We start from the raw sequence: 25,553 nt of genomic DNA, 5'->3' as shown, positions 1-25,553 counted from the left end.
ATCAAGAACCCAAACGCGGTGGGCGTCTGGACTGATCCATGGTACTACAGGAACGAAAATTAGCAGGTAAGTAATAATTTTCTTTTCCCTGTACGTACCTGGATCAGTCCAGACAGTGGGATGTACCCAAGCTTCCCTAAATTGGGTGGGGTCCTGCGAGGCCTGCTCGGAGAACCTGCTCGCCAAAGTGTCCAGAGACTGAAGAGGCGAGGTGCAGACGATAGTGCCTCGAGAACGTGTGTAACGATTTCCAGGTGGCTGCCCTACAAATTTCCTGCGAGGATACCGAGCGAACCTCCGCCCAGGAAGCCGCCTGAGAACATGTAGAATGCGCTACGATTCTGGGTGGGGGAGTCCGCCCCGCCCCAATGTAGGAAGCAGCAATGCCGGCCTTCAGCCATCTGGCAATGGAATTCTTCGAGGCCTGAGACCCCTTCTTAGGGCCAGCCCAGAGTACGAAGAGATAGTCAGAGGTCCGGAACTCATTTGTAGCCTCCAGATAGAGGCGCAGAGTGCGCTTGACATTCAAGAGACGGAGAGACTTCGGCTCTGAGGAAGAGAAGGACGGCAACTCCACCGTCTGGTTCACATGGAATGCAGAAACCACCTTCGGAAGGAAGGAGGGAACGGTGCGAAGCGAAACTCCAGAGCTGGAGAAACGGAGATAGGGCTCTCTACACGACAGAGCCTGCAGCTCCAAGATGCGTCGAGCGGAACAGATGGCCACAAGAAATACAGTCTTGAGAGTGAGATCCTTTATCGTTGCGCTGCGCAGCGGCTCGAACGGTGGTCCCGACAGGGAGCGAAGCACAGGTTAAGACTCCAGGAGGGACAAGGGTCCCGTAACGGAGGACGCATATGCTTGACACCCTTGAGAAAACGAGCAATGTCAGGATACTGTAGAAGAGAGCCCCCATCGCTCAACAGCGAGCCAAGGGCGGCCACCTGAACCCGTAGTGAATTATAGGCGAGCCCTTTTTCCACCCCCGCCTGTAGAAACTGAAGGATCTGAGGTACAGAAGCCTTAGCGGGTCTCGTGGCCTGGCTGGTACACCACAGCTCGAACATAGGCCGCCGACGTCGATGTCTTTCGTGCCCGCAATAGCATGGATACTACCGCCTCCGGGTAGCCCCGACGCCGGAGGCGGCGCCTCACAAAAGCCAGGCCGCAAGACAGAAGAGTTCTGCCTGCTCGAAAAATACCGGGCCCTGATGTAGGAGCTGGGGGAGGTGCCCCAGCCTGATTGGCCCGTCGATCACCAGCTGTAGCAGGTCCGCAAACCAGGGTCGCCTGGGCCATTCCGGGGCGACGAAAACCACGGTCCCCTGATGGCTTTCTATTCTGCGGAGCATCCTGCCCACCAGGGGCCATGGTGGAAAAGCGTAGAGCAGAAGATGTGGCGGCCATGGGAGGACCAGGGCATCCACTCCCTCCGCGCCGCGCTCTCTCCGGCGACTGAAGAAGCGTGGAGCCTTGGCGTTGAGAGCGGACGCCATCAGATCCAAGTGGGGGGCCCCCCACCGATGGACGAGAAGTTGCATCGCTTTGTCGGAGAGAGACCACTCTCCGGGGTCCAGCAGTTGACGACTGAGGAAGTCCGCCTGGACGTTGTCCACACCCCCATGTCCTTCTATTATTCGAAAGTGTAAATAACCGATTCACATCTACTTGTTCAATTCCTCATGATCTTAAAGACCTCTATCATATCCCCCCTCAGCCGTCTCTTCTCCAAGCTGAACAGCCCTAACCTCTTCAGCCTTTCCTCATAGGGAAGCTGTTCCATTCACTTTATCATTTTGGTTGCCCTTCTCTGTACCTTCTCCATTGCAATTATATCTTTTTTGAGATGCGGCGACCTGAGGTTGAAAGGAGGGTAGACTCAGGAGTGATCTTAAATATTTCTTTACAGAGAGGATGGTGAATGCATGGAACATACTCCCAGTGGAAGTGGCAGAGACATAAACAGTATCTGAATTCAAGAACGACCAAAGAAAAAGGGATCAGTGAACACCAGGAGTTCTTTATTCAGCACAGATCATCATAAAAAGCCTGACTCAGGCTGAGTTTCGCTCTTTGAGCTGCTTCAGGGGCTATTACATCTAATGCCGGTGGTATGTCTCCATACAGCAGTTCAGCCTCTGAGAGTGCGTCACAATCTTAATGTCAGTGCATTCTCTTGTCATCGGCTGACAGCTCCGCTGAAATATTGATTGTGCTGACCCACTGAGGGCTGGTTTGGCATGGAGGAGCACGATTAAATGCGGTGGCTCTAGACTGATTTATGGTTGGCTGACACTGAGCTGTCAGCCGATGACAAGAGAATGCACTGACATTAAGATTGTGACGCACTCTCAGAGGCTGAACTGCTGTATGGAGACATACCACCGGCATTAGATGTAATAGCTCCTGAATAAAGAACTCCTGGTGTTCACTGATCCCTTTTTCTTTGGTTGCTGCTACTGCAATAGTGGATCATTTTCCGGTTTGTTTTTTTGGACCTTCTGAATTTAAGAAAGCATGGGAAAATAAGGTGATCACTAAGGCAGTAATGAGAATTCATAATGTTAAATTAATTGGATGGATAGGAAGACCCGATGGGCCACACATACTTTTTCTGCTGTCATGTTTGCTTGTTGTATTGGGGTCTTCATTACCACTTTTTTGGTACCCTTTGCTCCTCATTTGGAGTCTTGTGCTGTTCTTGCCACTGTAGGAAGCTTTGTGCTTCTCATGGTTCTCTGGGAGTCTTCATGCCATTATTTGTTCTAATTTGACCCTCTATTGATGCCTTAGGGTATATTCTGTCACTTTTGGTGCTTCTTTTCCCCTTTCATGGTACCATGGCCTGTTCAAACCACATTTGATAGTGCTTTAACCTCTCTTTTGGTGCTTTGGGTGATCTTTTCACCATTAGTGTTTTTTATGCCCCCCTCATTTGTCCAGTTATAGGAACATAAGAACCTGCCATGCTGGGTCAGACCAAGGGTCCATCAAGCCCAGCATCCTGTCTCCAACAGTGGCCAATCCAGGCCATAAGAACCTGGCAATTACTCAAAAACTAAGTCTATTCCATGTTACCATTGCTGGTAATAGCGGTGGTTATTATCTAAGTCAACTTAATTAATAACAGGTAATGGACTTCTCCTCCAAGAACTTATCCAATCCTTTTTTAAACACAGCTACACTAACTGCACTAACCACATCCTCTGGCAACAAATTCCAGAGTTTAATTGTGCGTTGAGTAAAAAAGAACTTTCTCCGATTAGTCTTAAATGTGCTACTTGCTAACTTCATGGAGTGCCCCCTAGTCCTTCTATTATTCAAAAGTGTAAATAACTGATTCACATCTACTCGTTCAAGACCTCTCATGATCTTAAACACCTCTATCATATCCCCCCTCAGCCGTCTCTTCTCCAAGCTGAAAAGTCCTAACCTCTTTAGTCTTTCCTCATAGGGGAGCTGTTCTATTCCCCTTATCATTTTGGTAGCCCTTCTCTGTACCTTCTCCATCGCAATTATATTATGCCACGGTTGGTGTCTTGGAGGGCTCTTCCCCCAGTTGCTGTCTGCTGACAAATTAATTATTGTGCTTGCTTGGAACTGAAAGCTTCAGGTAAAAAATGGGTAACATAGGAAGTAAGTAGTTTCTTGCTATTTGTCTTGTAGCTTGTTATATGTGTTTTTACCATGCTTATTCCCCATTTAGGTTGGAGTCATTTCTTTTGCTAAGTTTTGAATAAGTATTCCTTTTATTGTGGGGTTTATATTATAGTTTATTTTGTTTTTTGTAAATTAATTTGAGCTCATAAATTGACTTGAATTGGTGCACTACAATTTTATTTTACTGGTTGAAGTCCAATAACTGGCTGAAGTCTGAATTTGGTAATATATATTGGTTGAAGTCTAATATTTGGTAAAGTTTTTGGTTAAGTCTTTGGTTTCGATTGAGGCTAAAGTCCCCTCCTTTTGGAATTTCATAGCTGCAGTCCAAGTGGTTAGAGTCCGGTTCCAGGATAAGAAAAAAATTCTTAAAATAAGACAAAAATTTAAAAAAGGAAAAAAAGGTTTGTGACATGAAAGAGAAGCGCGGTTTTTAATTTTAAAGATGGAGGGAATTCTCAGCCTCTTCCACCACCTGATTATTAAGAAGTAAATGAAATTTTGTTGATGCAAATTTACAGCTCCCAGAGAATGGATTAACTTAGAAAAGATTGAACATTTGAGGGAGAAATTAAAGAAGCTAGAAAGTAAAACTTCAGATGAACTAAAAGTATTAGATAATGGAATGAAATGATTGGAATTACACAGATCTAAATGTGTGCGATATTTATACTAATGAGAATTTTTATTGGTAAAAGTGTGTGATGCACCATGAAGAAAAAGAAAAAAAAAGTTAAAACCGATGCAACTTCTGTTAGCTGTTAACTCTGCTTATTTTAGCAATTCCGTGCAGCTGTTCTGTAAACTAATTTTCTGCTCCGCTTTTATCTCAACAAAATAACCTGGCTTTATTGCAAATGATTTTACTGTTTAACGTAGTCAGTGTTTAGAGTTACAGCTGTGATGACGTATACATCTTAGAGCTACCATAATATTTATGTTTACAGTGTAAAATAACTGATTAAAAAGACAGTCCTTAATATCTTTTTTCTCATGATTAATTTTTGTCTTCCCCGTGCCTGAGAAAGAAGTTATATTATCTGTTAATAAATATCCAGTCCTATATTAGACACTGACTATAAATGCTTTCAAAATTGATTTGACTATCCATGATCTTGGAGAGAGAGAAAGAAAATTTCTATGTAAACCAAAAGTTATTTTTCAGTTTTCTCAGACAGAAGAGAGGGTGGAAGGGTACAATGGAGAAATGACTACTTGATAATTTCCTTTTGTTTAATGAAGGCAGGTTAATCCACACTAGTGGTTATGCACCTCTACCAGCAGATGGAGACAGAGCAAAGCGGACATCATGGTATATACACAGACATCAGCCCGCCAGTATTCTCTACAAAAGCAGACTGTGGACAACTAAACAATACATGAACACAACTATTAACAGATTCAAGCACTCAGTTAACAGGAAAACAATGAGCTCAGACAAGGAGTGTAATATCATTAATCTAGGGACAGGATCTGACACTTACCAGTAATTCCCAGAAACTCAGCTAAACAGGAAGACAATAGCACCACCATCCAGCAGCCAAAGGCAGGAAGGTAGATTAACCTGTCTTCATTAAAGAAAAGGAAATTATCAGGCAAGTAGTAATTTCTCCTTTCATAACATTCATACAGGTTAATTCAAACCAGTGGGCTGTACCAAAGCTACTCCGAACAGGGTGGGAGGATGCCCGTGGTCCGATCAACACTGCACATGCGAAGGCTGTGCCCTCCTGGGCTTACACATCCAGAAGGTAATGCCTGGAAAAGGTGTGTAAAGAGGACCATGTCGCAGCTCAACAAATCTCAACGGGAGACAATCTAATCTCCACCCATGATACCGTCTGAGTCCTAGTGGAATGAGTCCTAACTTGACTAGGCAAGGGCTGCTCAACATCCACAAATGCGGCCGTGATAATCTCCTTAATACAGTGGGTTATGATAGCCCATGACGCCGGCTCACCCTGTTTACTCCCACCATGGAGTATAAATTCAGCTGGTCAGTCTTCTTGAGAGGTTTAGAAACCTCCAAATACCTCATGATATGCCACTTAACATCCAAGGTCAGTAACAGGCGATAATCATCCACATTTCTCTCCCTGTCCAGTGTCTAGAGAAATTGATTGATTCAAGTGAAAATCCGAGACCACTTTTGGCAAAAAGGACAAAACAGTTTGCAGCTGTACTGCCCCTGGAGTCATTTGCAGAAATGGTTCCCAGCAAGACTAGGTCTGCAGTTTGGAAACTCTATGCGCAGAACAAATTGCCACAAGAAACACAGTCTTCAAAGTAAGTAACCTCAAGAGGCGGCTATGCAGTGGTCAAAAGGTGGGACCTGCCATAAAATCCAGAACGAGACGAAGGGAAAGACAAAGATGCTTCACCCTTTTTAAGAACCGGGCCACATCCAGATGGGCTGACAAGGCTTCACCAGTCACCTGAACTCAGAAGCAGGCAAGAGCCGCCACCTGTACCTTCAAGGAATTAAGGGCCAAACCCTTAATCAACCCATTTTGTAAAAAATCCAAAATGAGTGGGATCTTAACTGAACAAGGATGAACCACTCATTCCTCAAACACTCACCAAACCTGAGAATAGGCTAAGGAAGTGGAGAACTTTTGCACTCAAAAAGAGGTGGAAATCACAGCAATGAAGTATTCATGCTGCGGCAATGGAGTATTCATGCTGCAGCAACTGAGCCCTCAAGGGCCATACTATAAGACAAAATCGAATATTTATGAAGCATGGGCCCCTGCCACAACAGATCCCTGTGGACTGGTAATCAGAGAGTCCACCAGAAGCCTCCACAGATCTGCATACCACAGCCTCCTGGGCTAATCTGGCCCCACCAGAAGCACCATCCTCGTGTGTCTCTCAATCCTCTGAATCATTCTGCCCAACACAGGCCACGGGGGAAAGGCATATAGAAGCTTGCTTTCCGGCCACTCCTGTTTGAGGGCACTGATGCCCAAAGACTTCAGATCTCTCCTGCGATAGAAGAAATGAGGAATCTTCGCATTGTGTGGTGTTACCAGCAAGTCTAGAAATGGAAGGCCCAAACGGCCCACTATGAGCTGGAATGCTTTGTCAATTCCCATTCTCCTAGATCCAGACTCTGTCTGCTGAGAAAGTCAGGTCTTACATTGTCTTTTCCTCCAATATGTGAGACTAAGATCTCCTGAAGATGTTCTTCCACCCATTCCATGAGTTGGGCTATTTCCTGCAACACTTGCTAGCTCTTGGCTCCTCCCAGGTGATAGATGTAAGCCACTGTTGTCGCATTGTCTGACATTCAGACTGCTCGACCCTGCAAGCAGTTGATGAATCTTAAGAATGGCAACCAAATGACAGGGGCTTCCAGCCAATTGATGTTCCAGAGATATTCTTCTGTACTCCAGCCCCCCTGCGCTGTCAATTCCTGAAAGTATACCCCCCAACCCTGGAGGCTCTTATCTGTTCTGAGTACTATCTAGTCTGGTGTTCATAGGGGAACACTCTTCCTTAGATGATCTGCTTACAACCACTACTGCAGTTGGATACTGATCTCCACTGGTAAGTGAAGCCATGTAGAGTAGTCCTGACCTGTGGACTCCAAAGTGCAAGCAGTGTGTGCTGAAGAGGACGCATATCATCCTTACCCATGGAACTAACTCTAGGGTGGATGCCATCAACCTGAATACCTGTAGGTAAGATCATACCTCGGGTGTATTGTTTCTGTCAATAGTTGCATCTGAGTCATCAGTTTCTGAATGCGGCTTTCTGGTAGGAACACCCTGCCTTGCTTCATGTCAAAATGAACACAGATACTCCAGTGTCTGGGATGGCAGTAGATTGCTCTTGGCCAAGTTCACCACCCAACCTAGTTCCTGTAGCAAGTAGATCACCTTGCGTAAAACCTGAAGACTTGGCCCGAAATATCCAATCGTCTAAGTATGGGTGGACCAGAATGCCATCGTTTCTCAACATTGTCGCTACTACCACTACCATGACCTTGGAGAACATTCTGGGTGCGGTGGCCACCCTAAGGGTAGTGCTTGAAACTGATAATGTCTCCCCAAAACTGCAAAACAGAGAAAATGTTGCTGCTCAGCCAGATGGGAATATACAGGTATGCCTCCGATGTAAGAAACTCACCTGACTGAACTGCCATTATCACCGAGCGTAAGGTTTCCATGTGGAAACAAGCACTTGCAAATGACAGTTGACTTCCTTGAGATCCAAGATGGGGCGAAAGGAAACGTCCTTGAGTACAACGAAATGGAAAATCAGCCTGTATTTTCTTGTGAGCTGGGCACTGGGATCATGGCCTGCAGGCTGAGAAGCTTTGACAACATATACTCCACTGCCTGTCTCTTCCGTGAAGAGATGCAGGGAGACACCATGAAAACATCCCAAAGATCACTGAGAAACTCAAGAGCATAGCCATCTCTTATCTCCAGAACCCTCGGGTCCGACGTAATCTCGACCCACTTCTGATAAAAAAAAAAAAAAAAAGATAGAGGTGACCTATCTCCTGTTCCCAGGGGTGGGTCAGCACACCTTCATTGAGGGTGTCAGGGGGCACCATGGCTCTAGCCTGTGCCTAGGACAAAAGAACTAAGACTTACCCAAAGGTCGAGCCCTCAGAAGCCGCTCCTCTGCAGGATCAAAAGTGTTTGAAATCCCTAGCAGGATCTCTCAAGCCAAATAAGCGCAGTGCATACTTTTTATCCTCTGGTAACAGAGGAACCTGGGATTCACCCCACTTATATACATATTGTTTCAACGCGATCTTAAACCCACTTTCCAAATTTACACACTATTCCAAACTAATTTCAGCAAGGAAGTTCAGTGGTTGAGAGCTGGATTTGAAAGTTTGGATTTTGGTAGAATAGTGTGTAAATTCGGAAAGTGGGTTTAAAATCTTGTTGAAACAATATGTATATGTTAAGGGAAGGTGTGGCGTCATCGTGAAAGATAGTTTAGAAGTAATACAGGATAATTTTTGAAGAAAGGTTTATGAAGAGCAAGTCTGCAGTTACATATATGATGAAGTTATATTGTGAAATGTAAAGTAGTGGACTTTCAATAACATGTTGAGGAAAGCACACATGTGTTGGTTGCTAGGAGTTTTCTGACAGCGTGGAGAGCGGTATATGCTTATAAAACCTTTTGTGGCTGTGGTAAATAGGTAAGCGATATATTAAATTCATGTGCAGTGGAGTTCTTTGAGTTAAAATGAAACAATTGAAAAAATTAGACTATGCATCCTAGGGTCCTGAAGGAATTAAAAAAATGAAATTTCTGATCTATTAGTTAAAATTTGTAACCTATCATTAAAATCATCCATTGTACCTGAAGACTGGAGGGTGGCCAATGTAACCCCAATATTTAAAAAAGGCTGCAGGGGTGATCCAGGTAACTATAGACCAGTGAGCCTGACTTCAGTGCCGGAAAAAATAGTGGAAACTATTCTCAAGAACAAAATTGTAAAGCATATAGAAAGACATGATTTAATAGAACACAGTCAACAATGATTTACCCAAGGGAAGTCTTGCCTCACAAATCTGCTTCATTTTTTTGAAGGGGTTAATAAACATGTGGATAAAGGTGAACCGGTAGATGTAGTGTATTTGGATTTTCAGAAGGCGTTTGACAAAGTCCCTCATGAGAGGCTTCTACGAAAACTAAAAAGTCATGGGATAGGAGGCGATGTCCTTTCGTGGATTACAAGCTGGTTAAAAGACAGGAAACAGAGAGTAGGATTAAATGGTCAATTTTCTCAGTGGAAAACGGTAAACAGTGGAGTGCCTCAGGGATCTGTACTTGGACTGGTGCTTTTCAATATATATATAAATGATCTGGAAAGGAATACCACGAGTGAGGTTATCAAATTTGCAGATTATACAAAATTATTCAGAGTAGTTAAATCACAAGCAGACTGTGATACATTGCAGGACGACCTTGCAAGACTTGAAGATTGGGCATCCAAATGGCAGATGAAATTTAATGTGGACAAGTGTAAGGTGTTGCATATAGGGAAAAATAACCGTTGCTGTAGTTACACGATGTTAGGTTCCATATTAGGAGCTACCACCCAGGAAAAAGATCTAGGCATCATAGTGGATAATACTTTAAAATAGTCAGCTCAGTGTGCTGCAGCAGTCAAAAAAGCAAATAGAATGTTAGGAATTATTAGGAAGGGAATTGTTAATAGAATGGAAAATGTCATAATGCCTCTATATCGCTCCATGGTGAGACCACACCTTGAATACTGTGTACAATTCTGGTCGCCGCATCTCAAAAAAGATATAGTTGCGATGGAGAAGGTACAGAGAAGGGCAACCAAAGTGATAAAGGGGATGGAACAGCTTCCCTATGAGGAAAGGCTGAAGAGATTAGGGCTGTTCAGCTTGGAGAAGAGACGGCTGAGGGGGGATATGATAGAGGTCTTTAAGATCATGAGAGGTCTTGAACGAGTAGATGTGACTCGGTTATTTTCACTTTCGAATAATAGAAGGACTAGGGGGCATTCCATGAAGTTAGCAAGTAGCACATTTAAGACTAATCGGAGAAAATTCTTTTTCACTCAACGCACAATAAAGCTCTAGAATTTGTTGCCAGAGGATGTGGTTAGTGCAGTTAGTGTAGCTGGGTTCAAAAAAGGTTTGGATAAGTTCTTGGAGGAGAAGTCCATTAATGGCTATTAATCAATTTTACTTAGGGAATAGCCACTGCTATTAACTGCATCAGTAGCATGGGATCTTCTTAGTGTTTGGGTAATTGCCAGGTTCTTGTGGCCTGGTTTTGGTCTCTGTTGGAAACAGGATGCTGGGCTTGATGGACCCTTGGTCTGACCCAGCATGGCAATTTCTTATGTTCTTAAAATAGTTGAGATTAATAAAAAAATTTTTAGCTACATTTTGAGGACTGTGTAAATCTTTATAAATAAAATATTGCATGATTTAATTAAGTAATGTAAAAAATAATAGTTTGTATACATGATAAATGTAATGTGTTGAGTGTTTCAATTTTTTGCAGATATTGTGAATCTATAGAAACAGAAATGATGGCAGAAGACCAACAGGCCCATCCAGTCTGCCCAGCAAGCTCTCACACTTATTTTCCCCATAACTTTGTTACCCCAACTGCTGAGTTCAGGGCCCTTATTGGTAACAGTTTGATTCCAATTTCCTTCCACCCCCGCCACTGATGCAGAGAGCAGGGTTGGAGCTGATCAAAGTGAAGTATAAGGCTTAATGTTTGAGGGTAGTAACCTTTGTAACAAGAAGTTACCCCGATGTTTGTATACTCATACTGCTCAGATCAATGCCTTGTTAGATGTTGTCTGGATGTAAATCCTCTTTTCCTCATTCCCCTCCTGCCGCTGAAGCAGAGAGCCACACTGGATATGCAATCAAGGTGAAGTATCAGGCTTGATTGGCTAGGGCTAGTAACCGCCGCAATAAGCAAGCTATTCCCACGCTTGTTTACCCAGACTGTGCAATTCAGTCCTTGTTGGTGGTTGTCTGAATGTAAATCCTCTTTTCTTCATTCCCCCTGCAACTGAAGCAGAGATCGACGCTAGATATGCATTGACGTGAAGTATCAGGCTTAATTGGTTTGGGGTAATAACTGTCGCAACAAGCAAGCTACTCCCACGCATATTTGTTTACCCAGACTGTGCAGCCTTGTTTGTTGCCTGAATGCAAATCCTTTTTTCTACATTTCCTCTTGCCGTTGAAGCATAGAGCAATGTTGGAGTCGCATTAACCGTGTGAACGTTTATTGAATAAGGGTATTAATCACCAGGTTGTAGCCGTCATTCCCGCAAGCCACCCCCAATGCCTCTTCTCTTCATTCCCGTCCTATAGGCTTTATGGATCCACAGTTTATCCCACGCCCCTTTGAAATCCTTTACAGTTTTGGTATTCACCACTTCCTCCGGAAAGGCGTTCCAAGCATCCACCACCCTCTCCGTGAAGAAATACTGATGTCTTATAGAAGATGTGAGGGGTGATATGGTTTTAAATGGGGTGTCCCCTGAAGAAGACAAAGTGGATTCGTCAAAACTAGGTCCTAGTTGGGTCACAAGAACTTTGGGAGGTGGGGATTTTTTAAATTTTAATTTATGTTTAATGTGTTATGTGAAAAAACAGAGTAGGTGTTATGTTTTGTGTCTAATAAAAGTTTATTAGAATTTGAACACCATTTTTTGTATTTGGATATACCATTGGTTAATGGTGTGATGATATTACCCCTGAGTTATTTACCGTGAATGTTCTTTTGTTCCCCAAAACGTATGTGCCCACCTGAGCGCACACCTGGTGCGAAAGCATGAACCAATGTCAGACACTGTTTCACAGCAGACTTGTGTGCAGAAAAGCACATGAATGCCACCATGGCCTACTATGCGGCTTCCAAGCAAAGCCTAGCCAAAAAGGCTGCTCAACTTGCAGGGGGGGAGCAGCACAAACGCTATCACCGGCCCTGTGTCAGAAAGTGGCCCACCCTCAGAAATCTCCCCTTGTTGCAGAAAAAATAAACACAATACAGTGTGTGCACTGTGCTTATTTAAAAATTTTTCTATACCGTCATTAAGTTAAATACCATCACAACGGTTTACAGAAGGGCATGGTAAAGAGAAATATGGGTGGTATAGATTACAAATTACTCGTGTGCCATCATAGTATGGTAACAATTTAAAATAATAAACTAGGTGTGTAAGTTAAACCTGATTGTTAGGAACAAATTAGGCAGTTTGATTTTAACATTAATGTGCTTATGTAGGTTACTAAAAACTTCTGGCTTGGTGCATCCTTATCGCTCAACTATTTTTCTCCTTTTCTTTATCTTTATAAAATGCTTGTTTAAAAAGCCAGGTTTTCAGATTAGTTTTGAATAATTTCAGATGTGTCTGTAGTCTTATTTCAAGTGGCATGGTGTTCCATAGCATGGGGCCAGCCAGTGACAGTGCTCTTTCCCTTACTTGCGTGAGATGTACTGATTTGACAGAGGGGGACAGTTAGTAGAGCTTTATTTGCAGATCTCAGGTTTCTCTGTGGTACGTGCACGCGCAGTGCCGTGTTAAGCCAATCGGCTTTATCATCGTGGATTAGTTTATAGATTATACAAAGTGCTTTATATTGTATTCTTTGTTCAATTGGAAGCCAGTGGAGTTCAGCGAGTGTTCCTGTAATATGGTCACTTTTTTTTGCCTGTCAAAACTCTGGCAGCGGAATTTTGCAATATTTGCAGAGGTCAAATTGTAGATTGAGGTAGTCCTAACAGCAGGGAGTTACAATAATCTGTGCTAGCGAATATCATTGCTTGTAGAACTGTGCGAAAATTGTTAATTGTTAATAGAGGTTTTAGTCTTCTTAGGATCATTAGTTTTGCATAACCTTTTATTTTCTGTGAGATGTGTTGTTTCATGTTTAGCTCAGGGTCAATTATTACTCCTAGATCCCTAACTTTTGTTGCTAACTCGGTGGTTTGAATATTTTTGATTGTGAATATTGGTTGTGTGTGGTGAGTGTTTTTACGTTCAAGAATTCAGTTTTGTCAATGTTTATTACCAATTCCATCTGGTTTAGGAGCTGTTTGATTATTTCTAGGTACATATTGGCTAGTTTCATTGTTTTCATTGATTTCATTTTAAAGAATGAAAAATAAACTTTCATTTCTGGATTATTGAATGTATTAAGATGAAAACTCATGTATTCATGTACAGTATTTCTTCACAAATAGTGCTTTTTATGGTTTTAGATTAGAAATTGCCATTTTTCTATTCTTCCAAGACAGATAAGAATTTTCGCATTGCTGAGTTAATGAGAACATTTCTGAGTTATTTCAATTTAGGATTTACATGGTGCAACATTTTGGAAAATCACAATATCAAATTAGTGATTTACTGAAATGCTGCATATCTGTTTTAATTTGATCTTTTTTATTTTTTATTTATAAGTTTAGAAAATAAAGATCAAGCAAATGCTTCAAAGGAAACATAAGATTTATGCCAGGCATAATTCTAAAAATGAGCACAAGCAAAAATTAGGATACAGTAATGCATCTCTAAATATAGTCCAATTATGGTTCCAAAACCAATGCTCAAGTTTATACTACTAACTATGAAGAAGTGAGGAAAAATGTCAAATACAGGCACAGATACTAAACACATACAGGGCTTAGACAGAAATTCTACTACAGATGATTCAGCTAATGAGGATAGGAGATCATTCTTAGAGTCTAGAAAAGCAGTAAGCTGGGAGGGGCAAGCAAAACATATTTGACAGATTGAAATTTAACAATACACTTGCATGGATATCTGAGAAAGAATAAAACTCCAAGTTGCGATACTGCCGGATGCATCAACAGAAATTATTTATGACGCTTCTAAGTGGGTCTGCACACATCAGGAAACATCCTAACGTTACAATTTAGAAAGGAAATATTTTTGTTTCAAAAACAAATGAAGCAGGAATTCCCTATCAGAATCCAGAGCTAAAGAAACCAATAAAGTTGCCTGTGATAGAGACCTCTTCAGGTCTCCATAGAAATTCAGTTAAGTTCAGGAAGTCAAAGATTGTCCCCTGCCTCTTCATCGATTTAATGTAATATCATCTGCGAGATAGGTGGAATATTCTATCCCGAAACGTACAAACTTTCCCTAAGAAACCTCTTAAATCTATTGGTGAAACCTAGGAATTTAGGAAAATGAATGATGCGCAAATTCCAGCGCCTGGAACAGTTCTCCAAAAATTCACGCTTTCTTGAAATAGCCAAGTTATCTTTGGAGAGCCCAGTGGTGAACCCTTTCTGCTCTCCAAAAGAATTCTCCACCTTATCTATAAGTGTTTTAACCAATTTGAGCTCTCTCTCATGTTCAGTTACTAAGGTCATTGCAGAGTCAAACTTGAGGGATATTTGAGCATTTGGCCCATTTCAGTCATAGCCTCCCATAAAGACTCCATGTTAAATGTTTTAGGATGAGGCAATAAAAAGGTTTGCGGCAATAATAAATCCCGAGTACCTCGATTCAGTTCCCCAGATCATTGCCTGCCTGCTGCTGTCTGCAAGACACTCTCAGACTCCCCAGCAAATTGAGCCACTGCACCTCCAACAGATTTACAGCTATGAAGTACAGATGGGGCCGTAAGATAGACAAATGCAGCCTCCAGCACACTCCCTCCTGCTGCCCCCCCCCCCCGCTATCGATGTCATCTTTGGGTGAAGGAGCAACTGCACTAAGTGGTACCTTTTCTGACGGCTGAAGCAGCGTCACCCTATCTTCGGGGCTTAGGATAGTATCGGGACCAAGGTGGTTTATAGGGTTACCAGCCTCTACAGTATGATCCAATGGCTGCTTCCCAGGGTAACTTTCAGATGACTCCAGCTTGACTAAATGCCGATCAATAGAACCAGAAGGGGGAAGGATCCCGGGAGCAAAGGTGAAAAACTCATGGTCGGCCTTTATGCTTCACCAAAAGTAAAGTTGAGGAAAGCCTTGCTGAGAACTGTTTGAGTAATGCCGCCATCTTGGAACCAATTTGATCATCCTGTTTGTTTTAGATAAAATGTTATTAACTTGAATTGTGATTAACTGTTTCTGATAAGTGATTGTTGCCACCTTAAATATTTACTTATGGATTAGTATAGACTTGAACCCAACTAATATGAATTAGCTAAACTGATTGATTTCACACTGACTGGATTAACTAAATTGACTGAAACCATTAAAAAAATGAATAGGATAAGTTTTATTCTGGTTAGAAGTACTTTAAAATAAGAAGGTCAGTATGCACCCATTTGAAATTGTTATCCTATGCCAACAAATTGTTTTAATTTCATATTACAAAGCACTAATTTAAACTATTTTTGAGACATCTCAACAGATTCATATTGTATTGCCAAAGCTTCAAATCATTACTGAAGATGTCTTAATCTGAATCCACCTTCAAGCTAAAATCCAAGAACCTCACTGCTGGAATAGACCCTGTCAAATTTGGTTCCTAGATTCAAATGCTTGCCTGTCAGAACACAGATGAAGTTGTTCACCATTGGACTTTAATAAAAAATGTTTGACATATTTTTGAAGGACATTGGTACAATGATTGTTTTTCTCTTTAAATCTTGAAGAAAAAGAATTGAAGTAGCTCTCCTTTTAGGAAGAGTTTGGTTTGTTTGAACAAAGGGTTACTGTAATGCATTTGAGGGTTTGTATAAATGTAACAGATGGAGTGAGTGGTGGCATGGTAAAACATAGTTGCTTACCTGTATCAGGTGTTCTCCCAGGACAGCAGGATGTTAGTCCTCACAGATGGGTGACATCATCAGATGGAGCCCTGTCATGGAACATGTTTGTCAAAGTTTCTAGAACTTTGGCACACTGAGCATGTCCAGTATGCCACTAACCCTACGGCCACATGGGGTCCCCCTTCAGTCTCGTTTGTAGCAAAAAGTACACGCGAAAAATAAAATAAGAAAACATAGGCGAACCCAACTCCGTGGGATGGCGGGCAGGTTTCGTGAGGACTAACATCCTGTTGTCCTGGAAGAACACCTGTTACAGGTAAGCAACTCTGCTTTCTCCCAGGACAAGCAGGATGGTAGTCCTCACAGATGGGTAACTAGCGAGCTACAGGCTGCCTGAGAACAGAGTAAACCAACCAGCACCCAAAAACGTGCAACAGGCACAACAGGGGTGCTGTTGGTAATGAAGGGCAGTCTGAAATTCACAGTGGGCTGTAGGTAGGAAGAGATGGGTTCCTAAACTGGAAACAAACTGCGCAGTACACTGTCCTGCCTGCCAGTTTTGTCCAGACAGTAATGAGCTGCGAAGGTATGGAGAGAGCTCCAAGTTGCAGCTCTGCAGATGTCTGCAATGGGTACTGAATGGAAGTGCGCTACTGACGTTGCCATGGCCCTGACGGAATGCACTTTCACACGTCCCTCTAGCGGAAGGCCTGCTTGCTGGCACCAGAAGGAAATACAGTCCGCCAACCAGGTGGACAGGGTCTGCTTGCCCACTGCAACTCCAAGTCTATTTTTGTCAAAGGAGACAAGAGTTGGGTGGACTGCCTATGGGCTGCAGTGCAGTCTAAATAAAAGGCGAGCGCATGTTTACAGTCCAAGGAGTGCAGCGCCTGCTCACCTGGGTATGAGTGTGGCCTCCGAAAAAAGGTGGGCAGGATTATGGATTGATTCAAGTGGAAATGAGTTACTACCTTTGGCAAGAATTTAGGGTGAGTGCGGAGCACTACCTGGTCATGGAGAAATCTTGTATAAGGTGGGTACGTTAAACCAGTGACTGTAGCTCACTAACTCTGCAAGCGGATGTTATCGCCATTAGAGAAATAACTTTCCAAGTGAGATGTCGTAGCTCACAGGAATACAGGGGCTCAAACGGAGACCGCATGAACTGTGTTAAGACAACATTGAGGTCCCAGGCCGCAATTGGGGGACGTAGTGGAAGCTTCAGCTGTAGTAAGCCTCTCATAAAACATCCTACAAGGGGTTGCGCCAAAATTGGGGCATCCCCTATTCTTTTATGGTAAGCGGCTATGGCACTTAGATGTACCCGGATGGAGGAAGTCTGGAGGCCAGACTCTGAGAGGTGCCAGAGGTAGTCCAGGAGACTTGTCATGGGGCAGGAAAAGGGATCTAGACCTTTTGGCATGCACCACAAGGAGAACATCTTCCACTTTGATTGGTAAGATTGCCGAGTAGAAGGCTTTCGTGAAGCTACGAGGACCTGGGAGACATCAGTGGAAAGTCAAGAGATTGTAAAATCAACCTTTCAACATCCAGGCTGTCAGAGCCAGAGACTGGAGGTTTGGATGACGTAATGTGTCCTGGTTCTGCGTTATGAGAGTTGGCGCCATGCCCAGGCAAAGAGGCTGCTGGACAGAGAGGTCACGAAGAATAGGAAACCAGACTTGGCACGGTCAATATGGGGCTATGAGGATCATTGAGCCCCCGGGTCCTGACGTAACTTCACAAGAGTCTTGCTGATGAATGGAATAGGAGGGTACGCGTATAACAGACCCGAGCTCCATAAGTGGGTGAATGCCTCCATCGTTGGTGTCTTGTGGCTGCGGTGCAGAGAGCAGAATCTGTCCACTTTGCGGTTGTGAAAGGACACAAAGGTCTATGTCTGGCTGACCCCACTGATGGAAAATTCTGCTCGCTAGAGAAGGATCTAGGGACCATTCATGGGGATGAAAGGTCCGCCAGGTAGGTGGGCTTGCAGTAGCATGGAATGCGATAGAGCCCAGGCCCAGATCTGCGCTGCCTCCTGGCAGAGCAGGTAAAAGCCTGTGCCCCCTTGTTGAGATATCACATCGCTACCTGGTTGCCTGTTTGAATCAGGATTACCTTGTTGGATAGGCAATCCTGGAATTCCAATAGGGCATACTGTATCGCCCGGAATTCCAGAAAATTGATCTGGTGGTCCGCTTCTGCTTTGGTCCACACATGTTTGCAGTCCGCTGACGTGGGCTCCCCAGCATAGGCTGGAGGCATCCGTGGTCAACGTTATGTGTGGTTCTGGTGGCTGGAAGGGTAGTCCTTTGCGTAAATTGGACTCCCATGTCCACCAAGCCAGGGATTGACGAAGCTGGCTGGTTACCTGGACAACCTGTGAGAGGTGTTGAGTGGCTTGGGACCACTGGAATTTTAGGGTCCATTGCATCATCTTCACAGCAAGACGAGCCATTGGGATGATGTGGTCTGTGGATGCCATGTGTCCAGGTAAGGTTAGGAGCAGACGAGCCGATGCTGTCTGACGACGCTGGATTGTCTTGGCTATGTTGGACAGTGTCTTCGTGTGGTCCTCTGGGAGGGCCGCTCTGGCCATGGTGATGTTTAGGTCTGCTCTGATGAAAGAGAGGTGGCGTGATGGAGTCAGATGGGATTTGGGATAATTTATCAGAAACCCCAACGACTGGAGCAGCTGTATGGTAAGATGGAGGGAATGGACTGCTCCTTCCCTGGATGGACTTCTGAGGAGTCGATTGTCCAGATATGGGTAGACGTGGACACTTTCGCGTCTCAATTGTTCTGCCATGACTGCCAGACACTTCGTGAACACTTGGGGTGCTGAGGCAAGGCCGAACGGTAGCACTCTGTACTGAAAGTGTTTGTGTCCCACTACGAATTGCAGGTATTTGCGATGAGGAGGAAATATTGCTATATGGGCATAAGCATCCTGAAGATCTAGAGAGCAGAGCCAATCTCCTTGCTGCAGAAGTGGAAGCATGGTGCCCAAGGAAACCATCCTGAACCGCTCCTTGCGAAGGCATTTGTTTAGGGCACAGAGGGTCCATGATAGGACATATGCCGTTTTTTTTCGGAATTAGAAAGTATTGAGAGTAGAATCCCCTTCCTTGCTGCATCTGGGGAACCGGTTCTACGGCTCTGGACTGCAGTAGAGTAGAGAGTTCTGCCTAGAGGAGCATTGTGTGATCGCTCAGGCTCCACGCCGGGATGGGCAGGGAGTCTGGGGCACAGTAAGGAAGTTGAGATGGTATCCATGGGTTACAATAAAGCGTACCCATCGGTTGGTGGTGACTGAGTGCCAGTTGGTGGCAAAGCGGCACAGGCAGCCTCCCACTGGTAAACTGGTTGGAGGGTACAAGGGAGGGTGACTTCTGCTCTCTAGATAGGAGTCAAAACCCCACTGCAAGACCAGTCTGGGGGGCTGGCTGTGTTCTAGGTTAGCCTCTATGAGAAAGCTGGGCTGTCTGAGCACGGGATGCAGGCGGGTAATACCAGAGCAGCCTATAAATTTGCTTTCTGGTATCCCTTCTCATGCTTCTTTGGGCTGTAGCAGGGATATCTGAAGTGACAGTGGACAGTTGGCACAGGGTTTGTGATGATCCTTGAGCTGCGCTACTGATTCCTGGATCTTGTCACCAAATAAATTGTCCCCTGTGCAGCCAATTTGTCCCGTATCTCTGGGCGGAGGTCAGAGGCTTTAAGCCAAGCCCAGTGCCTGGTACTAATCCCAGCTGCTGTTTCAAAAGCATTATACGCTGCTCTGACCTCATGCTTTCTAGCTTCTAATCCTTTCTGTAAGTATGGAGGTCAAGCCTTCCTGGAATTGCTCAGGCAGGGTCTCACTGAATTCCTGGACTTGCTTCCAGAGATTTCTATTGTATTGGGTCATATAAAGCTGATAGGCCACTATACGGGCTGTTAGCATTGACCCTTGAAAGACCCTGCGGCCTAAGGTGTCTAATGCCTTCTGCTCCTTTCCAGGAGGGGCAGAGGAGCGAGGACGGGATCTTTTGGCTTTTTTCTAAGCCAATTCTACCACCACAGATTGGTGGGGCAATTGGCTTTTCTGAAATCCTGGGCTTTGCTGTCACAGGTATGTGGCGACAGTTTTTCTATTTACTGGAGGCACAGTTTCTGGGTGCTCCCAGAGGCGATGTAAGAGGTCTAAAAGAACCTCAAGTACATGAATTGCCATAACTTCTTTTGGAATGTCCACAAATTGTAGGACTTCCAGCATTTTATGCCTGGAGTCCTTCTCCGATTCCAATTGGAACGGAATAGTTTCTGATATTTCTTTAATGAAACTAGCAAAGGAGAGGTCCTTCTGGAGAATGGGTCTTTCCTCCGGGGGTGAAGGTTCAGAAAGAAGTTCCTCAGAAGCTTGTGAGGAGTGTTCGGAGGAAGAGTCATTCCATGGGTCATAGGGAGACTCCCCTTCACTCGCTGGGCCTCCAGGAGGAAGAAAGCCAAACCCAAGAGAGCAGGAAGGTAGCGCTGATGGACGGTGAGGTATCGATATAGGAGGTACCGGTATTGAAGCTGGCGGCGCCGGCACAGATGCCAATGATGGGCGATGGACTGAAAGACCTGACTGTCGTGGCATTGGCTCCGGCATAAGTGGCTTTTGAGAGGATGAGCCCGAATCCTCTTCCTCCGAAGATACCGGTATTGGTATCGGAGTTGGGGTAGAGATCGGCGGCAAAGTACCCAATGGAGTGGGTATTGATGGCAAGGCACCGATGAGTGTGTCTAAATGCTTGAGGAGCGGAGCCAGCATCGAAGGCACCAGATCTGGCGGAGGCATGGGAGTCAGCGCCAGTGGCGACTAGAAGCCACGAAGGGCATTTAGCGCTGCCTCTTGGACCATCCGGTCCAATTCCTCCTGAAAAGGTGTCATAGGTGGCATGGCACTTGGGGCAGGAGGCAGGCTAGGCTTCACTGGAGCATCCACAGGGGTCTGTGGTGGCTCAGTGCCCGGCACTGATATCTGTGGGGAAAGCCTCAGGGTCCCAGTTCCAGGAGAGGATAGGGGGCTCTTCTCCCCGGGCCCTCTTTGAAGGGCGGCTCGGTGAAGACCGATGCCGCTTCGATATCTGTGGTGGTAGCAGACTGCAATTCTCGATGTCGATGGTGATGTTTCCCTCAGTGCTTGGCCCGGTCCTTCTCTGGCGCAGAGGATGACGACATTTTAGAGTAGGTCAACGTCTGTGACGGACGGTCACCCATTCTTGTGTCCTTACAAGGTGTCGATGGAGAGGGGCCTGAGGGAGATGGCTCCTTTTGACTCGGCGCCATCTTACCTGAGGTCGATGGAGACACCTGCTTGGAGGTAAACAAGTGCTCCATCTTTTCTAGTCAGCGCGCCAGCCTTTAAGGGTCATCTGTGCACAATTTAATTTGGGCACCAGACGTCGTGAGAAGCCCCGAGACATAGCACACAAACTTCGTGCGGGTCCGTTATGGACATAGTCCTTGGACACTCGGAGCACTTTCGAAAACTGGTCGCCATTTTTGAAAAACGTTTGGCGGCACGTGGTCGGTGGGTGCTGGGCAGTGAAAGTACACCGCTGGGAACCAAACGTGAATATACGGAGGTATCTTACAGACAATGGAGGAGTTTGGTGCATGATGGGGGACCTCGGTGTTAGGGGAAAATATGAAGAAATCTTCGAGTTTTCAGTGAGGAAAAATTTTTGAAAGAAATCTCTCAGAGCTCCTAAACCCATGAGGCAACTGCTGCGCAGAAAAAAAAAGACTGAAGGGGGATCCCGTGTGGCCACAGGGTTAGTGGCATGCAGGGCATCCTCAGTTTGCCAGTCAAAGTTCTAGAAACTTTGACAAAAGTGTTCCATGACAGGGCTCCATCTGATAACACCCATGTGTGAGGACTACCGTCCTGCTTGTCCTGGGAGAATGCGTAAGATTAAGATTAGTTATTTAAACAAACAGTTGTAAAAGAAAGATATAATTCAATGGTAAAGTACTTGACTTTATTAACTAAAACTGAACTACACTGAACCTATTCCATTATTAACTAGTCGCCCAGACTTTGCCTTAATCATGGTAATTTATATCCCTACCTCATAAGTGCAATTCATTAATGCTTTAAGTACATTGACTGGCATATATGTTCTCTCTATTTGATCCCCTGCTTCTTTTCTATGCTCCAAGTTGTATTACTCCCTTGTTTTATTGTAACTGCATTCCTTAGCCTTCTCTTGTTTAATGTTTTATTACTACTATTATTATTATTATTTTTATTATTATTATTATCAGGATCAATATTATTTTTTCCTTTTTGTTCCCTATCCACTTGTTAATTGTAAACCGACATGATGCGATACTTATCGCGAATGCTGGTATAGAAAAACTTAAAATAAATAAATAAATAAATAAAATTGTCCAGCACTGTCCATTTTACATCGTGTACAGCAGACATCCTAAAACACCTATACCTCTCCAGTTGTCCACAGATTCCAGCGGCAGATGTTCTCTTTTCCAATTTGCAAGAGATTTGGAAGAATAATTAGACTCTTTTCATGAGAGCAGCTGACCATTACAAAAGGTGTGCTGATGGGAAGGGTAGACAAGCTCCTCAACTGGCTTGTGGAGCTAAGACTTGGCTCAGTACTAGAAACATCTGACTCAAGGTACCCTCCTTCAAATTTGCTCCTAGATTTATTAGACCTTATCTCATTGTAAGACATCTTAAACCTAGTGACCTACAAAGTCAAGATTCCCCCTTCCCTTCATATTCCTAACTTCGTCCATGTCTCCTTACTTAAACCACTGGTTTTCAACACAACAAAATATCTACTCCCACTCCTGTCTCATTTGCCCCGAGACAGAGTTTGAAATCAATGAAAACAACTCTAAGGTGGTGAGAAACACATTTTACTATTTGGTCAATTGGAAAGATTATGGCCCCAAGGAAAAGTTGTGGGAACCAGTGGAAAACCTCAATGACCCATTGCTGATCAAGAGATTTTATCACCTTTTCCCCCATAAGCCTAAGGGGTCTTGGAGGGGGCTCTGGTGGGAGATACTGAACATGCCGCCGCCCATGGGGTGCTGCACTACGGTCAGTATCCTGTACTTCATGGTCCAGGGCCCAGCACTATGTCCTGCGATCTGCTGGTTCCTTCCAGGATGGTTCTTGGCATTCTGCTCCTCTGCTGCATCCTGCTACTCCGACTAAGGATCCATAGCAACTCACCAGCTTTATAGGGTCGGTGACAGCATTTCCTGTGGTGCACACCGATGACATCAGTACTGCTCTAACATAAAAGGAAGCTTACTCCTCTGGGCAACAGATCCTGTTTTCTCATTCCTCTGCATCTGGCTGTTCCCAATTCTGACTTCCAATTGAGACCTAGCCTGTTTCCTGAGCTTGCTTCCGTCTGCTGCCTGCTCTGATCCTTGCTCATCTCCTGTTTCGGAGCAAACTCCACCTGCCTCTACCTTGCCTGCCCAATGATTATGTTTCTTGCCTTGGCCCTATCAGTCAGCAGTCCCAGGGTCCTCTTTTCTAAGCCCTATTCCACTCTTCATGTTTTGCAGTGTTTTTCCATCCACTTCTACAGCTTTGGTCCTCATTCAATGTCTTGAATGTCAGGCTTGCTTATACATGATATAGACATGATGGAGGTAGTCCTTGACTTGTCCTAGTTCTATTTTATTTATTTAAAAAGACTTATGCGCCACATTTATCCAAAGTCCAAAACAGCTCAGAGTATCACATTCATAATAAAATAAAGATAAAACGAACAATTAAAACAAATACATACAAGAGCTCAAAAGAAAACATCTTTCTGCAAAGGAAGCACCACAATTTTAACTCAAGCCTAATGCTTCTACAAACAAGACAGATTTCAGCTTTTTCCTAAAAGTTTGAACACATTCCTTCTTTAGAATTTCCAGTATCTGGTTCCAAAAAGTAGGAGCCATTGAGGCAAACATCCTTTCCCCTCAGAGCTTCAGGAGAGAACTGATGCACAAAGGTAGATCACTGCTCAAAGCTATGTGAACTAGGATAATGATCTTAAACTGGACCCTCGAAGCCAGTGCAATGCATGAAAGAGCAGCATAATGTGCTGATGGCAGATGTCCCTGCCAAAATCTTAGCCAAGGTCTGAACAACCTGGAGTGCCTTGATAAAGGAATGAGGCAGACCAAAAGAGACAGAATTACAATAGTCTAGGTTACATAAAATCAAGGCCTGAAGGATTGTTCTAAAATCCCTCATCTCTAGGTATGGCTTATTTCCTCAAAATATGTAATTTGAGATCTTTGGCCAACTGACTTGTCCCGAACTTTAAAAGAAAGTTCAGAATACACTATAACTCCAAGATTCCTAACTTTATTGGCCACAGGAATAGAAATTCCTTGAAATTGAAAACTGGTTGGAAGAATAGATGTTAAACGATGGCTCAACCTAACAATTTCTATTTTGGAAATGTTAAGAGTCAATTTATCTACCTTATAAATGGGCTCTGACCGACGGCCCGCAAATGCGTAGTAGAGAGCAGCTCTACCGCGCATGCGAGCACGTCGGTCAGAGCGGAACGTGCCCAAAAAAAAAAATGGTGCTGGGAAAGCAGGAGCGGGCAGCAACGCGCGCGAGGGAGGGAGGGACACCCCCCCGGAGATCTTCTGTCTGCCGGTTGTGGATGAGCTGAAAGGGGAGGGGATTGAGAGAGGGGGAGTGACTGAGGGGAGGGATGAGAGAGTGAGGTGAGGGGAGGAGGGAGGTGAGGGGAGGGTGGATGAGAGAGTGAGCTGAGGGGAGGGGGGAGGAGAGAGTGAGCTGAGGGGAGGAGAGGGGAGGGGGAGCTGGGGGGAGTGAGCGAGGAGCGGGTGAGGGGAGGGGGGGAGACTAGAGGGGGGAGGGAGAATGAGGGGGAGGGAGTGGGAATTAGTGCGTAAAATAAAACTTCCTCTTCATCTGGTGGCATGCTACCACCGATATTAAGCTTCCTAATCCTTCTATTGCTAGTCTCACAGCAGTAATGAAATTGGCCTGCCACAGACTTTACATTAGAAAGAGCTGAGTGAGTGCCTCAGCTAAAGAGGAGTGGCCTGCAGATGTCATACCACCTTCTCTCTGGGTACCATATTTATATTTTAATAAGGAATGTACAACTAAATATCTAAAACTTTGGAAAGAATGGCAGGCTTGCAAATTTCAAGCTGGAAAAACATGCGATATATGGTGTGATTGGTCGAAACACAGAGATGTGCATTCGTTTTAAATTAGACAATTTCAACAAAATTGTCTAATTCGTCATGGTTCGGAAGCGCTCTGAAACGAAGGAGTTTTTCCAAAATTTCGGCAAAATTTATATTTCGTGTTAGTGCACACTAAAGCACTAACACGAAATTCGGGAACCATGAAAAAAAATCCCAAACCACGGAAAAAATGAAATTACTCGCGGAGGACCCAAACCGACCCACGAAACAAACCCCCCCCCTAAAAAAATAAATAAAAATACACATCTCTACACAATGCATAACTTTTACCAACAGGTTGTTTTTATTTTTTTTTTAGTTATTGATATACTTCATGTTTTATTTCATTAGTATTTTGCAACTTTAAAAATCAACGATTTGTTAAAAAAATTAAATCTAAAATCTAAAT

The 25,553-nt window shown here is 44.2% G+C and overlaps 1 protein-coding gene across 1 annotated transcript in view; it reads right to left on the bottom strand.

The window, feature by feature from the left end:
- Positions 1-25,553, bottom strand: part of KDM7A (lysine demethylase 7A) — a 320,476-nt gene that overhangs the window by 28,717 nt on the left and 266,206 nt on the right.

This window comes from Rhinatrema bivittatum, chromosome 4, assembly GCF_901001135.1.
Source record: "Rhinatrema bivittatum chromosome 4, aRhiBiv1.1, whole genome shotgun sequence".
Classification (NCBI taxonomy): Eukaryota; Metazoa; Chordata; class Amphibia; order Gymnophiona; family Rhinatrematidae; genus Rhinatrema; species Rhinatrema bivittatum.
This window is presented reverse-complemented; position numbering and strand designations above follow the sequence as displayed.